Here is a 16,888-nt window from a genome sequence, read left to right as displayed (position 1 = left end):
TTTTTTATTACAAATTCAGAACCACCACATCCTGTGCAAGTAAGTATAATTATCATAGGCACCATGGTTCCATCATCTTCTCCCAGGAGTAGCAATCTACTTTCCTAGTACTATACCAATTATATTACCAGCTGAGAGTCCACCTCTTAAGAATCTATTTTCTGGACATCACATTTAATATTTCCAAACAAGGCCCTCTGAAATAAATATTGGCTCTACAATGGACAACTGCAGAAACTTATAAAAAATGCATTGTAACGAACTATGAAAGCCATATTGAAGTAGCTAGCAGTATGGTGGCATCAGTACAGGGGCTAAGGCATGAAAACTGTTCTAGTGAACACTACGACTGCAAACTGTTATTTTTCATAGCAATTACTCCTCCAATTTTAGTTCCTAAGAGTTGACAGAAAAATGAAGCTTACTTGTCCTAAGTGCCTGCTGAGCTGCCCAGTAGAGATACATTTCAACTGTACAAAATAATTGTGGACCTCTAACTTAAAACATTTCCTGCAGTTTGCCTCTCCACTTCTACATTTTACAGCCATTAACAACCATCAGGCAGTACTGGAAAGTGGATGAGCAAATGGGCTTCTGCTGAAATCTGAAATCCAAGGTCTCCAAGTTGGTTAAGTCCCCCAAAGAAAAGGAGGAGGGAATTGTTTATATGTCTACTGAGATCCTGATACCCTCGCTCACGTTAATAGTTCCTTACTCCATGACTCTTCAATGGGACACTGATGGTGCACGGAACTATTCAACATGAGCAAAAGGTGTCAGCATACCCTGCTCTGAGAAGTTTTGGTGCACCTGTGTAACAATCACTATATTAATTTTACAATTTGCTATTATCAAACATCTAGAAGTGAAATAGAAAGTCATGAATACTACCCTGAAAAATTCTAATCCATTAAAATAATATACAGTGCATAAGTCTTCAAAGAGCTTTATAAATAAAGATCTACAGAGCATGGAATGAAATTACAGTTTTTGCATGTTTCTGGCTATCCAATATTGGGCATCACTGAGCAATTGCGGGTTTCAAGTAGAAATGCTTTAATAAATTAATTTTATCTATTGAAATCTTCAGAATACATGCCAGAGGCATTCTGAAATATTTTTCACTGTCTAGATAGCTATGTGAAACCTTCCCCCACCGCCCGTCAGCAACATTTTTGTAGCAAAAGAGTTTTAAAGTGTCAAATTTTAATCAGTTTGGTTGTATTTTGTGGATACATCCTCTAGCATATTTGGTGGTTATTTTCATAATATTTCAGGGGAAAGTGTTTTTTTGCTTATGGAAAAATTCTAAGCTACATGGATGCAAAGTATAATTTTTATACCGTATTTTTGAAAAATCTAAAGCCCATATTTGAAAATTCATTTATGCCCCACATACTTTTGTGTTTAACAATAATGCAAGGTTCATACTGGCTTACTTGTGACATTTTGGGATTTTGATCTTTTTTGCATTTATTAATTCTGACTTGTCTGTTGCAATAAGCTAGTTTAACTTCATTTTATCCATGGCTTTCTTGTAGAATATTAGCTGAACGATTTATATGAAGAATAAAATTTAGCTTCTGAAAGCTGAAAACAAGATGCATTTTGCAAAATTTACATTTGAATTGTTCCTCTATTTTCCCCTTCCCCCCTCCCACAACTGACCACAGATAAGATGCTGCTAAAATAACTTTAACGGTGTAGTAAAGTAACCTAAACAAAAACAAAAAGGGGGGGGGAGAGAGGTAGAGAAGGGTGAGAGGGAATGTCACATTTCCTTCAGTTGATATAGTGCCACAAAAAACACTGGCACGGGGTACATGCAAGATGAACTTAGCATTTGCATTGTTTGCAATGACAAAGGTATGTCTTTGTGCACCATCTGTGCATTTCACTTCAAAGCTCTCTGCATCACACCACAGCTTCAGTCGAACCTGAAATAAGTGATGCAGAAGTACAGCTCAAGGGAAAGTAGAAAGAAAAAATTTACTTGATCAGCATGAGAGCTAGTGGTTTTTATTTTGGTAAGCATTAGTGATCAAAGTAGTCTTGGACCTCTCTCAAACAGCTCTCTTATGCTGACCATTTGCTTCTTATGTTTTGATGTCTTGCTCATCACAAAAAAAGGAAGGGAATAAAATGACTGTAAAGGATACCTTAATTTACAATCTTGCAAGTCCTCATGTATTATTATAAAGGCTTTAATTTCCTTTCTGCGGAGTTGGCAGTATAAGATCTACATGTGGTGCACCATGGATCTATCAAGGCATTATAGTTTCCATGGTTTACTAGTCTGTAACCAGTGTGACTGTATTTACAGTTAGCAGTTTGGGTTATATACTGTACTAGTTTCCACAGAGTTATATGGGTTACTTTCAAACTGGAAAAAAATACAGTGGACTATGCGGAATTCCATAAAATTTACCACTATTCTGTCAATTCAAATTCCTATATTAATATTTGAAATTCTATAAAACTTGGAAGCACATTATTTCTGAAATCATTATGTAGCCAACTCAAAAGGAGAGGGAGTCATTAGTACGATTTGAGCACAGGAACATTAAAAAGTACATTAGGTCTCAAAAGCATTTCACATCCGTCAAGTCCTGAATGTGGCCATTGGAAGAGAGATGGAGGTGGAGCAGGAGATTATCATAATTCACCCCTGTGAAAGTAGCTGCAACATAAAGAAGAGAGATCTTTATTATGCAGCTCACAAGAGGTTTGCCCATAAGCCTGCTTCTAGTGAAGGGAGAGAATAGCACATTGGAAAATTAAGTTCATTCTTATTAATTCTTCATTCTTCTCAAGAATTAACAGCAGAGCTCATCCATGGTGCTGAACGCAAATCTTTCTAGGGATCTTAGAGAAAAAGATGGCTAAAAAGAAACCTGAGTGTGTTGGAAATGTGCTTACCCTGTTCCTTGTGCCTGAAGCATGAATAATTGATCTTGTTTTACTGTTGTCAGCTGCACTGTTTGTTATGAGATGTTTATGCATTGTACTTGTTCTGCTTCCTTACCTAAAAGGGCTGGTCTTGCAATCTCACATATATAAGTAATCCTTACTCACGTGCACAATCCCATTGCTTTCCATGGGAGTGTTCACAAGTGGAAAGATTGCAAGATCCAGCTCAGATTTTCAGTGGATTAATCATTGTTCACTCACATTGCAGTGAATGGCAACACACTTTTCCATTTGGGAATTGAACAGTCTTCCAGGGTTATCTACAAAATGTCCAATATGTATTATCAAGGACATGATGGACACTGCATTGGGCTCTGGCCCTAGAAACTCTTCAGACTACAATGCCCAATTTCATTTATTTGCAGGCGAGAGGCTTTTCATGCTGTCTGCACTTAAAATGAAAAAATGTGTTCCCCATGCAACTGTCATTTTCACAAGGAAGTCTGTTATCTTGCATTAACCGAGTTTGACACCTCTCTGGATAAACACCTGTATTCTATTTAGAACCTTCCACTTTATTTTCACAAAGCATTAGCAGAGTCATGGACCTCAAGGTTCTCATTGATGCATGTGGTTTATTAAAAGGGGGAGCTGGCTTTGTGGGAGTCAGGTACCATGCAAAGCTCCCAGTCAGTCTGGACTTTCTTTGGCCATGGTTTAATTCTAAGGTTTGTAGGTGAGTCTTGCTAGAGCTTGCACAGGTGACTAGACAGATCCAGACATTATTTCCAAAACATATTTTTATTTTAAATGATTTACTAGCTACCTGGTGTTTATACAAATAGGACAATCAATGGAATTATTAAGAAGCTGCAGACTAGTTGTGGACCTGAGCTGGAATTCTTGACCCAAACACGCCTGAGAACTGAAAGGGAAGTCAAAATCCAGGACATCAAACCCCTTGTCTTCCTTCAGGGTAGTGAGATAGAAGAAGGGATGGGGTCCAAATTCACTCATAGCAAAATACAGCAGCAAAGCAAAGAAATGATGGCAGCTGATTTGAATTCCTTTTGCCACTGGCTGATACAGGAGAGGACCATGTCCATGCAGAATAGTGCTTGGACCCCTATACAGGAGTACAGAACACCAGGAAGCAATGTGCAGGGAACTGAAGTTAGAGGACTGCCCCCCCGCCACACACAATGACTTTATGGTGAAAGCTTATACAATGCACAAAGCTACACAGGTAGATGTTACTCAGGGGTACTCCAAGAGAGTCAGTAATTATGCAAATAGCATGTTTATTCCAATGCCAACATAAGGGTTGCTTTCTCGCTAGCATGCCCACTGAATGTCATCGCCAACTTTATCCCTCCCGTCTTGTCTTTCCTTGTCTCCACACCAGTGAGCAGATGAACTGGTAAGCCTGCATCTCTCCTTCATTTACAAGAAACCTGCTCAGATGATCAGAACTCCCACATTTACAAGAGAACACTATACCAGGAAGCCAAGCACTGATCAAGGAATCCTCCCTGAATAACCCAGTAGCATTGGATAGCTGGTAGGCTCACAAAGCAGCAGATCCACTGGTCTCACCCCAGCCAATGCCATTTCCAAAAATCTCTACTTTGTCAAACCCCTGAATCTTCCCCATCACATTGACTGCAATGTGGAGCCATAGCAGTTCCGCTGCAGGTGTAAGGGGAAGGATTTGCCCCTCCTTGAATAGTGAGAAAACTCACTTGTGAAGGGATTGCAGAGTCCACTATGCATACATCTGTAGGTAACCCTTGTTCTCAATTATTAACGACTGTTGAGGCCCATTAGGGTAAAGATCAGGTATTTTACTTAATTGGCCATTATATACAAAAAAATCCCATGATACTAAAGTAGTGTCTCAACTTCACTAGCAATTTTTCGAGTCAAGGCACCCACCCACTTCCCTTGTAAAAACTCACTTAAATTGTGATGCCCATAAGAAATGAGTTAATGAAATTAAAAGCCTCCAAATTATTCCCTTATCTCTGTTTCCAGATACGTCCTGTTATCTCTGAATCTGATTCTTAGAGTATTTCTGAATCTTGTACAGCACCAAGCACAATTGCAGATCTTATTTGATAACTGCAACAATGATTTGAGCAACTACTATAGATGGTAAATACTAATGATCTTAGTATAATTTTACACCAGTTCAAGCACTGTGAAATCTGAAACAAACAATTAAAGTTCAGAGGATGTTTTGATGTGTAAGTTTCACAAAAACAGGTTAGTTTGCAGAAGTGATTTGCAGGATGAGAGGCAGAGTCATGCTTCACACATGTTGTTCAGGGGACTCTCCCAAGATAAGGGATGACACAAGTTGCATGAAGTCACGAGTGGGGAAGGTAGAAATGGAAGCTTGGAAGTCAAGTTGTAACTAAGGGAAGAGATGTATAAAGGAGCAACTTTGGGAATGCTTTGAAAGTAAAGAGACTGCTGTAGGTGTTTTTAAATAATGGAACCCACCTTTGAGTCACTGGAATCATTGGCCGGGCTTGTCATTGCTCCTTAAAGAGGCAATCCTGTAGTGGTATTCCCAGGACCATAACCACAATGTTACACAAGGCTTGTCCCTCCTCTTGGGTATTTGGACACTTCCCACAGGCAATTCCATGCTTAAAGGTGTTACCTTTTCATCCTCTCTCTTCTCTTAGAGGTTTTTGATATATTTTCTATATCTGAAAAGATATTGAGAACAGAAAGGATTTAAGTGCATGCTTTCTTAATAAATAAGACATAATGAAACAGTGACAGTCACATGTTTTGGAAAGTCCACGTACCAGTTAAACCACTTGGAAAGCATCAGAGGTGAGTGAATAATTCATAACAAACCTGTCTGTTCACAAATAGTCCATGAGCAGATTTCCATTTTCTTGAATTTATTTATTGGAAATCATTCACCAAAACCCCTCTGTGATTAATTTGAGGTCTGGAGACTGTTCATGAGCAATTTATCCAAAATAGTTAGTATTCAAACAGTATTGTGTAAATTAGATTGGACACCTAGGTCACACGACATTGTGTGTGTTCTTTATTACTATTTAGATTGTGAACCAAAGTGTGTGTGATAGTTAACTGGGATTAGAATGAGGCCCAAAGTTTACTATCATTTTAAGATGCACCATGTTTCCTGCATGCCAAAGAAAGATAATTCCTTAGCGCAGCTCAAACCATAACATTGAACTGGTACAGAATACAGAGAGAATCTCTCTAAAGAGGATACACAACCAACACCATGAACTGCAAGTTAGGAAGGGCTTTGAATATGTAACCAGTATTGAACATGGACAAGACTGGGATGGATTTTACTAGAATCATTATGCTAAGTGTGGAACATGGAAATCTCACTCTGACAACCAGTAACCACCGATATAAGATTGCTCTCAGACAGTGGTTTTAGTTACTGTACTTGCAAATGTACTGGCAGGAAATAACTTCAGATGACACAGGCATACTATCTTTAGCTCACTTTGGGAGATGGGTGATGTTTATATATTGTCAGTTACTAAATGTGCTTGTCCATTAGGTTCCTAATACTGGGGACACATTTTAGTTGCCTTATTCCTTGAGCAGTACCACATGAGTATGTTGAGAAGAATTTGGGTTCATAGTCTCATGCTTGTGTTTGTAGATGGTCACTAGCAAGCATCTCCACAATCTAACTATAGTAATGCAACTACTTTCAGAGAATGCAAGAACTTCTAATACACACGGCTGGTTGAAGACTAGACCCTTGGCAGAAGGCTTTCAAAGGGATTTTCAAAGGGTACATACAGAGAGCTTTCAATTTGGAGCGCAAGTAAAACCAGAGATGAGCAAACTCGTAGTCAACACATGATGGTTGTATTTCACCTTTTTTATATTAAATGTCCAAACATTTACTGGGATTTAAATTCATAATAGAGAAGAACATAAGTCAGGCACTGAGTTGGATCAGCCTTGCAAAATGTTATTAAATATAGAAGCCCCAGCACAAAACCTACTCACTGACCCTTCCTTTAAATCATAGAATAGAAAAAACAAACAAATGAAAACAAAACTAATCCTATTTTATTGGCTCATATAGTACATGTCCCAGGCAAATCCAGTCTTGCAAGACTCCATTACAGGCTACTTCACCCCTCAATAAAATCCTTCCTTTATCTGTCTGGTGGAACTGATCTGGAGAAGGTAAGGAGAGATAGAGGAGACAAGGGAAAATAATAAGGATAAGGATAAATCCAATTTTCAAGAGTGGCATACCCTAACTGCCTATATTTACACTGCAAAAAACAAAACAACCAACCGACCCACCCCATGACAATGAGTCTCAATGGCCAGGCCAACTGACTTGGGTTCACACTACAGGCCTAAAAAATAACCATGTAGATGTTCCTGCACTGGCTGGAGTCCAGGCTCTTAGACCCATCCTCCTTGCTGGGTCTTAGAGCCTGGGCTCCAGTCCAAGTTGAAATGTCTACACAGCTTTTTTTAAGCCCCACAGCACAAGCCCAACTCAGCTTTGAACCAGGCTTTGAGCCAAGCTGCCATGAGTTTTCCCCCACCCTTGAGTGCAGATATTACCTAGAGCTCCTAAGTCCCACTGTCTTGTAATTGACAGTGTAGAGCTTGTCTACATGAATAATTTGTTTGTGGCTAGCTGGGGTGTGAATCTACCTTGCCATGGACTAACCAATTGTGGGGAACCTGCTGATGTGCATTAAGAGTTCATGAATGCATTCTGATCTAGTCTCACATTAATAAACTGTTAGCGCGCTTCAGCAGAGGCTGCACAGACAGTTAGTCCACAGCAGGCTAGGGTGGTGTAGATTGTTCTCAGCAAGCTGGGGTCTGAATGTGCTAAGCCTTTTTTGAACATGGGACATACATGACTAAGGCTTTGCAATGCTGAGCAGAGAAGCACCAAAATACTATTAAAAATCTGAGCCACAATCCCTTGTTCAAGATCACATAGGAAGTTAGTGGAAGACTCAGGAATGGACCAATTTCAAGTCATGTGGTTTAAACCACAAAGCCATAACCATGCCAGAGTGAGGCGGACGTTGAAAAGTTTGCTTTATTTCTTAATTTAAATCACTGTATTATGAAATTAAGCCATAATATAACCAACAGAGTAGAACTCTGCATATATCATAAGCATCAGTTGACAATTCCAATATTGTCCATTGTCACTAACCAAATCAGTATTTTATTACTAGTACTCCTTGAATCAAAGGCCTGTAGGAGTTCAAGTTTCTTCATTCAATAGTGCTCCCTAAGGGTCCACATGTTAGGACAATCCAGAAATCTAATTCCAATCATACACCTGAGAGTGTAGGACCCTGCAAATGTAATCAACAATGAACAGCATTCTGTACCCACTGTACACTATATACTGAGTACAGCTATAGTAGGCAGTATGGGGTAGTAGTTAAAGCAAGAGGCCAAGGAGTCAGGAAATCTGGGTGATCTTGAAAAAGGCACATCAGGCTACAGTATGTAAAATGGAAATGCCACCTCTATAAAGCACTTGGGGATCTATTGTATAATAAGAGTTAAATATTCATATTCCTTTTATAGATTAAATATAACCTTTGCAGCAAAAGCATGATTGGACAAACTAAGAATCTAGCAAGGTGTCGGTCAAGCATTTCAACAATACATTCAGAGGCTTATTGCAGAAAATACTGAAAACAAGCAAGATCCGATCCTGCCAGATCTAGGAGCAGAAGCCTGTATATAACTAACACACACTGCTTTCCACATCAGACAGACAACTTCTCATCACCAATCTTTAATTAATGAGACATTAATATTTTGCAGACAATTTGCGGCAGAGGTGCTTATGCTTTCTATAGGGACAGATTACGCAAGGCTAAAAACCAGTTCTAAACCGTCAATCCTGTAGCAGATTCCTTGCTCCACCCACTACAAAGCAGCCAAGCCATACAGATATTTTATATTTTAATATATCTTCTAACTGTTTTTGTTCTTGACAAAGAGGAGGACCCCCTGAGAGCAGAACCCTGTGCTGCAGCTCACTGAACACTCCCGTTAATCTGTCTATGGCAATTTTAAAGGCTTAGAGAGTCTTTTGGACTCAGGAAACCTATTATGGCAGAAGATGACATTCATTCATCATTGCCTTTTACCTTCTAGACATAGATTAGTGACATTAACTTTGACAGCCCTAAACACTAATGTTATTACTGCAAAGCCCAGCAGTGCCACTATAGTTGAAAGTCTGTTGATGTTACCATTATAAACTGTTTTTCAAGGGGTTTGTAACTCCACCATTCGAAATGGCAAGAGGATGAAAGTCAAGACATAAATGGTCAGTCTAGCCATAAATTTTCATTTTTTTTTAAAAAAGGGGGAGAATGACTCATTTGCCCCAGTTTGTCAGTATTCTTGTGGTCTCAAATATTTTCAATGTGATTTCCCCTCTCTTCCCCCCAAGCTTGTGTGCTGGTTAAGAATGACATGTGTTTTTGTCTCCACTACTTGTGAACAGTATCATCCCAGAGTCTGAAAATAATTCTCACAGCTCAGTACGTGATAGGAAGGGAGTGTTAACTGGGTAGAGTGCTGTCGTCTTTTCCACAAACATTCTCTAGATTGATTTTGGAGCAATACTACACTTATGAAAAAACCAGCATATATGATATTTATACCAGGCCCAAACCAGACCAGCTTGGCACTACTTGCCATATACGTTGAGGACACCATGTTGGGTTCAAAATCTCAAGTCAGTCTTCAGTTGGTGTGAAGATAACCTTGCAAATGTGAATGGTGTGTAAATCATGGAGTGATGTCTGCCTGAGTTTGCAGAGCTCATAAAACAATAGGTCTGAGCAGGGTAAACTTCCCCGTTCATGTCAATCAGTTGTTGAATCACCACTGGGCATCTGCATTACTTCTCTGTGATCAAAGCATGCAAGACGGGGAAAGGTCATATTATGAAGATTCGCATCTCTCATTTTGGCAACACGCATCAAAGTCACTTGGGAGACTATCTCCACTTATTTTTCTCTCCCACTCTGGAAAGCCAACAAACCAGAAAGGACTGGTGCACAAGGGAACATCAGAGTCTCAACAAGGGAGAGCCAATCTCATAGAGAAGACGCAAGCATCCATCTTCAAGCATGGCCCTTATCTACATTAGCGCTTCCAGAGTTAAACAGAAAAAACACTTTCCAGGTTCTGACTTGTAAATGTACAGTATGTGCCTGAGCTAGGATATCAGTGTCATTGTCCAGGGCAACTGCACCTGTATTTCACTCTCAGACATCCAGCTCCCCAGCCACTGCCTTCCTTGGGTGGAGACGCACATCTCTCTCCCTTCTGACCAGGGTATGTCCAGGCTGCACAGCTCCCTGCCTTCCCAGCAGAGGAAAAGCACACCAGCTTGCTTTCTCTTCAGAGTCTGATAACAGGAATAATTGCTACAGTTATAAGGTACCACACAGCACTTCCTAAGCAAGGCTGCTTAATTCTTAAGGTAAAATCACTATAGGGAAAACATTAAACACAATAAAAGAACCTACATGCATGCTAATAAGCTTACCAGAGATCACCCCAAGCCTCACATAGGCTCTGGCAGGAGAGTTCTACAGCCTCTCCCCCACCCCCTGCCCCAGGGGGGATTCCTTGTGGTTGCAAATTTGTCCCAGCTTCAGCTCAGAACTAGCACTAAGTCTTATGGCTCCTCAGTAGGCCCAGTCCTTCCAAGCGTTACTGAAGGATTGGGGCTCGTCTGTTGGCTGGATCAGGAAAAAGGCCCCGAGTCAGTCTAAAACCAGATTATTTATCCAAAAAGCCTTTGTCTGTTGGTCCCTGGAATATCCAGTGTGACCCCAGGGGAATGTGGTTTTAAAGGGCTCATAATGGAAGTAGTACATTAGCATCCCCCATCTTACTAGAGGACGTACATACACCACCACAATATAGCACACACACAATTGAATTTTAATACAATGTGTCCCAAAGGTATTAACCCTAATTCAATAAGGTTTAACTTAATTCAGTGAAGTCTATCTTAATGCCATTAGGTTTGTTCCAGTGGGGGCATTCAATCCTCTTGAGGGGAAAAGAAACCCCACGCACCCAGCTCAGTGTATCCAAATCCCAAATGAGGGGGAGTCAAACCTGAGGAGTCCAGCAAAACACACAAGCATGTTGCAAAGATTTGCTCAATCTAATGCAAGTGGCATCTTATCGGGACATAGTGGACAGAGCTTGGAAGAGTAACCGATTTCTCCCCCAGTTCAGTCCCACATTAACAACACTATAAAGTTATATTGGTACAGAAAACCCATCAACTACTGTGCAGAATATCTAAAAGGCTTAATGTAGCAATGTTTTTTTCTGTTTAGCAATGGGTGAGCTAATGTACATAAGGTCATGTTTCAAGTTGGAGTAACCCAGGGGTAGGTGGCATGCGAGCTGATTTTCAGCGGCACCTGCACTGCCCGGATCCTGACCACTCGTCCGGGGGACTCTGCATTTTAATTTAAATTTTAAATGAAGTTTCTTTTTAAATGAAACCTTATTTACTTTAATATCTAACTAAATTATTGTTGTATGTATAGACTTATAGAAAGAGATTTTCTAAAAATGTTAAAATGTATTACCGGCATGCGAAACCTTAAATTAGAGTGAATAAATGAAGACTTGGCACACCACTTCTGAAAGGTTGCTGACCCTGGAGTAACCATTTAAAAGTTAAAACAAAAAAATGCAGGACAAAAATATTCTTGCATCCTTTCATTTATAACTGCAGTCTCATTCTAGTGAGACTTTTAAAATCTCCTTCTCTATGACATCATGGTCTCTGGAGAAAGTTAGAAATATAATCAATTACTTTGCTTGTTTATGACGTGGTGATCGTTATAAGCTGATTTGCCCTCTCCGCTACCCTTAATCTGAAAAGGCAAAGAGAAATCAATGCAATTACAGAATAGCAACATCTCCACTGTGTTAAACAGAGTTATTTGTCCTAGTGCGTCTGTAAGTGCCCAGTAATGTTAACCTCGGGGTGTGTGCTTTCCATTCAGCAAATTGACCAAAATGCTCCTCACATCACTCCACACAGTCATGTTTTAATTGTTTTAAGGTGAACCCACATTTCATTCATTAACATGGTGCTGTAGGGGTCATTCTGATGTATTTGCACTGGAGGGCCTGAAAGCTAGTTATAGAAATGCCCCTGTGCAGTGAGCTACTGCCTTCCAAACACTAGTGGAGGATTCAAACACCCCATGCCACAAATCTAGGAAACAAAAGACAAACAGACAAATCTGAGGGAGCCAATATAATCTTCACCATTTTTTCTAGTGGCTTCCCGCAACCCCATAAAATAATTTCAGCCTTATTTGGATTAAGGCTGAACCACTTCACCCTCATCCAGTTCCCGAATCCAGACAGTACTGGCGGGGGAGGAAGCAAACAATTGTATCAGTACAAAGTCAGAACTGAGTGTCATTGGCATTCTGGAAGCACTATCATACATATTGTATTGATTTCCCCAGATCATATCCTCACATGTATATGAAACAGGAGAGAGAGACTAGGACCATGAGGTAACCCACGAGAGAGCCCTTGGAACCAAATGTGCTGTCACTAGATATACCCATTGAACTTCCCCAAGAAGGAAAAAAAACCAACCACCACTCAACATATATCTGCATCTAGAGTCCATGACCAGCCAGACTTACATCATGCAAGACTTCTGGAATAAGGTCATTCCAGACAATTCTACAACCAGCCATCCTGACCATACAAACCACTTCACTAAACTGATTTTATAATAGTATTGAATGGGGAATAATTAACGCAGTAACTGAAACTGCCTGGGAAACTTCACCTCTTCCACTACAACCCTCATATATGGAATCCCACAAGGATCAATTATCTTTAGTCCTATTTAACACTTACATGCAATGACTAGGAGACCTGGTAATATGACATGGACTCAAGGATCAGCAATATGCAGATGATACACAGCTCCACTTAGTCTTCACCACATATGACTATGCCAACTAGCACCAAGATGGCAGCAGTTCTTGGATGAAACCATCTCCTGTATGAAGAACAGCTGACAAACGTAACTTGAGCAAAATAGAGGTTATGCTGCTGAACAGAGGAAAGCACTGAGCACCGTCACTGTAAATTTCTCCATCTCCTCTGGTTAAAAGTACACATTCACAATGGTCCATTCAGTCCCCTGTTTAGGAGTACCCTTGGATTCCTCGCCGATGCTAAAATCTTACATAGCAGCATCTGCAAATAATGCTTTTTTCCATCTCCGGTTAGCAAGTGAACTATTCCTGTGGCAGGCAGTGACCTGGCATCATGTATATTTGCCTGTGTCACATTTCGGTTAGACTACAGCAACACAGTATACCTGGGCACAATGTCACAGGCCCTTAGGAAACACCAACCAGAGCATGTTGGCACCTCTTCTCAGCACAAGAGAGGCTACCACGTGCACATCAACCTGTCCTCCACTCTCTAAACAGGCTTTCCATAGAATACAGAGCTACCTTCAGAGTTTCTGTCTTTATCTTCAAGGCGTTGAATGGCCTGGGCCTAGCATATCTAAAAGATTGCTTAAGGCTCTGGGATGAGGACCACAATTGTCAGCTCCACTCTTGAGGCACAATGGAGCAGTCGATTTCGATGGTACAGTTCCTATGTGCAGGAGACAGAGCTGCCTCAGGGATGGTTTCATTAACTATAATATGAATCAGTGTCTTTGGAAGAGAGATGCAGCAGAAGCTGGAGACATTCACCATTATTACTCACAAGTAATCTGAACAATCAAAGATAGCTTACTGTACACCAATAAGCAAGAGGTGGATAAGTCACGAGGCTTTGATCTTGAAAACAGAATACCCAATGGACTTGTTTATAGTCCAGATCACATTTTCTGTTCTCAGTCTTAACATGATGCTGCATACAGTGCAAGGCAACTTTAAAAACAAAACAAACCAGCTTTCAATTGGATTCTTTGTTTAAAAATCATGGAAAGATTATTTCTTGTTTTTATAAAAAGCTTGGTTTTACAAAACAAATTTTGTACAACTTCACTTGATAGTGCCCTTATCAAATGTGGCTAGACATATTTTAATATTGTCAATTTGTTTTTTTATAAGATTAGTGCAGAATGCTACTTTACAGAATGGCACTGTTCTGACTGCAAAGAGAAAACTGCACCATGCTGCAAGTGCACGGGTAACCTATACGCTTTATATTGCGGCACTGAATTTATTCCTCCAGGGGAGGGAGACAGAAGCAGCGTGGAGGAGCCCAGGCTCTTAGTTAGAAGGACCCAGAAACATTCAGAACAGGGTGTGGCAGTTTCTAGACATGCTCAGCAGCTGTTTCTGAAGCAATTTAGGAAGTTTTCACTGTTTGCAACCTACCAGGCAGGTGACACCCTCATCACGTTCTGACAGATAAGGCAATCAAACCACCGGGGGAAGGGTGTGTGTGTATACACACACACACACACACACACACACACACACACACGCACACAGGAGTTAGAGACAGACCTGTGGATTCAGCAGCTGATGGACGCAGGACCAAGAGAGGTGTCTGCTATGAGGGCTGGGTCCCAATTCTTGTACCACTTGGTGAGAGACTGACTATATCCTGCAACGTCTTGAACAAACCTTGTGGAATTACGATTAACTTAATTTAATGACGTTAACCCTTACCAAATCAGGGTTAATACCTTTGGTGTTCATTGCACTAAAAATACAATTCTGTATACCTTGAGTAGGAGTAGAGAATACTTCCTCCCTTATCAGCCCTTTGACGTCACTCCCTGACAGGTATGCACATACTAGTTCAAACTGGATTCCCCAGGGACCAACAGACAAAGGATTTTTTGACAAATAGCCTGGTTTTAAACGGACTCAGGGCCTTCGTCCCGATCCAGCCAACAGACAGGACCCCTGGTCCACGGAGGTCCCCAATCCTTAGGGTACAGTTGGAAGGATGCGGCTTACCAAGGCCCAGTAGGATTGGGTTGCTTGTTCTGAGCTGAAGATGTGACAAACTTGTGACCACAAAGGAAACCCTCTGGATGGGGCATTGAGATCCCGCTTCTTCCAGAGCCTATGTGAGGATTGCGGGGCTCTCTGGTAAGCTTATTAGCATGCATGTAGGTTGTTTTATTGTTTTTAAATGTGCTCTCTCTGTAGTTCTTTTACTTTAAGCAGGTTTGCATAAGATGTTCGGTGTGGTAACTTATAACTATAGCAATTACACCGGTTAGCGGTCTCTGAAGAGAAAGCAAGCAGATGTGCTTGGGCAGCCTGTCTCTGCTGGGAACACCACAGTGAAGGCAGGGAACTGTACATCCTGGAAATATTCTGGTCAGAAGGGAGGGACCCATGGTCTTCACCCAAAGAAGGCAACGGCTGGGGAGCTGGATGTCTGAGGGTGGGTGCCCTTGCTGGACCACTGAGGTGAAATACAGGTGTAGTATGACACAGGCCAGTGCTATTCCAGCTTTATTTACTGGGTGTCCCTCCTCTATGATAATGTTTGGTCCAACATGGTGTTTTATGGACCTAGAGAGAGCTTGGGGGGTGGGCGGGGGGAGAGAAGCATCCATTATGCTAGAAGGTACAGAGCCTGAGGAACTTGCATGTAGCTAACTGCTCTAAATTGGGATTTTCTCTCAGTTAAAGAGCAAATGGGGATGCACTTAGTGAGGTGAGGGGTCGTGAATTCCTGCCTGACATAGCTGGGCTTATGCAGAGATAGTTGCGTCTTATAGAGATCAAGAAAATGAATATTTTATACGCTGATCCCAATCCCTGTATCACTTTGGATACTGGCTACAGGTTTCTGTTTCAGCCACAACCGAGAGGACCAGTCAGCTGGTAACCTGAGGGTTGGAAGACTGCTAGCTGTGGAGATCCCCCAACTGTTTGTTGGCTGACAGGGTTCTGAAGTGTTTGAATACCTGAGCCCACTGCCATTTCCCGAGCTCTGAAGACTCCAGGTGACTGACACACTCACTCTATAGTCACCCTCTAACGACGGAGAAGTCATCTCTGAGATCAGAGGGGAAGTTTTAATATGTACATGAAAGTATTGAAAATGTTATGTTGAAACCTTTACGTGAATGTCTGCAACAGAAACAAAAGGGGAGAAGTCTGTATAAAGGAATTCCTGTAGATTTACTGTCTAATAGCTTTTGTTAAAAAGTTATTCCTATTATTCCAAACAATATGTACTATATGGTGTACTATCTGTATGCATTCAGTGTTGGTTTTACTAAAAGAGTATGTGCTTGCTCTGTGAAATTGACTAGGGATTCTTACCATCCATTTATCAGGGTTTTATATAAAACAGTCCTGAGTTTTAATGTTGTGTAATGCTTTCCGAAAATTCCTGAAGAGACTCATCTCTGACCTGTGCTTCACCACAGAGCTAAACTGAAGAAAGGAGTGTAATAATTATACAGAATATTGCCTGACCACCACCACCCTGTTACACACAGAGTTATTATTCAGGCTGTATCAGCTCAATCCCACACCGAACAAGATTTTTTGCAAGAGCAGTTTTTAAAATGTTCCTTCAAACAATTCCAATTTTCTCAATATCTCCATTTTTCCAACAATAAAGAAGTACATGATACAAGCATAATGACCCCTGTGTGGGCAATCCAGAGGGTTTGAATCCAGCACCACAAGCACGGCAGCACAGAGCTCTACTACTTGAGATAATAAAGTAGCTCCATTAGCTTGTAGCAGCAGAAGTCTGTTGACCTTTCATACACCCAGCACTATAGGGGAATGCAACACACTCAGTGTGTTACACAAGCTATATGAAAAAATGGACACTCTGAACTTTTAGAAAACATTAGTACTACTTTTATAAAAGGGTGATGATAGACTTGTCTAAGAAACAATTTAGAGGAAGTGTGTGTTACTGTTCT

At 40.8% G+C, this 16,888-nt stretch overlaps 1 long non-coding RNA gene across 1 annotated transcript in view; it reads left to right on the top strand.

The window, feature by feature from the left end:
- Positions 1 to 16,888, top strand: part of LOC123349230 — an 82,449-nt gene that overhangs the window by 47,918 nt on the left and 17,643 nt on the right. The window lies entirely within an intron of this gene.

Source organism: Mauremys mutica, chromosome 14 (genome assembly GCF_020497125.1).
Source record: "Mauremys mutica isolate MM-2020 ecotype Southern chromosome 14, ASM2049712v1, whole genome shotgun sequence".
Taxonomy (NCBI): Eukaryota; Metazoa; Chordata; order Testudines; family Geoemydidae; genus Mauremys; species Mauremys mutica.
Note: the sequence above shows the minus strand (reverse complement) of the source record. Positions and strands in the feature narration are given on the sequence as shown.